The sequence below is a fragment of the Orcinus orca genome, chromosome 3 (genome assembly GCF_937001465.1).
Source record: "Orcinus orca chromosome 3, mOrcOrc1.1, whole genome shotgun sequence".
NCBI lineage: Eukaryota > Metazoa > Chordata > Mammalia > Artiodactyla > Delphinidae > Orcinus > Orcinus orca.
In genome coordinates this window covers 180,056,313-180,057,114 of record NC_064561.1, presented here as the reverse complement: position 1 = coordinate 180,057,114, position 802 = coordinate 180,056,313, and positions in this window count along the sequence as shown.

Below are 802 nucleotides of genomic sequence, written 5' to 3'. Positions count from 1 at the left end.
AATGTTCTAGATCTGTGCTGTCCAAGATGGTAGCCACTGGACACTTAAAATGTGGCTAGGGCAACTGAGGAACCAAACTTTTAATTGTAAAATAGCCTTGTCAGCAGTGTATACTGTATCAGACACTGGAACCCTTGGGGATGGAGAAGCAATGACTTGGAAGCAATATGAGTGTTGAAATGCCCAGTGGAGCAGACTTACCCCACCAACATGGACTACTTAACTCAGAACCGTTGAGAGGGGAAAAAAGTCAATATTTTTAGGACAGTTAGTATAGTGTGGCATGGTGGTTATGGCAATGACCTGGAGGGTCACTTTGTGAGTTCAAATTCCAGCTCTGCCACTTAATAGCTGTATGACCTTGAGCAAGTCTCTTTATGTCCTCGTGCCTCAGTTCTCAACACTTCCCTGGGGAGATGAAGAGCACACAACCTCAGGTTGTTGCGAGAAGCAAATGAAGTAAGAATGTAAAACACTTAGAATATCATATCCCTCTGTAATTGTTAGCTATTGTTACGAAATTTGGGGGCTCATTGTTATAGCACCTTAGCTTTGCGCTAACTAATACATGTGGGTTTGAATCAGGCTCCACCATTTGCCACGTGTGTGATATTGGGCAACTCAGTCTCTCTGGGCTTTAGTTTTCTCTATTTCTTATAGGATAAGGGGAATAATAGGCTCTTTCTTGTAGGGTTCTTGGGAGTAATAAAAAAAGATCATACAAGTACAGAGCTTAACACAGTGTCTGGTCCAAGTTAAGCACTCATATCTGTAACTATTATTGTAGAACATATCATATTCT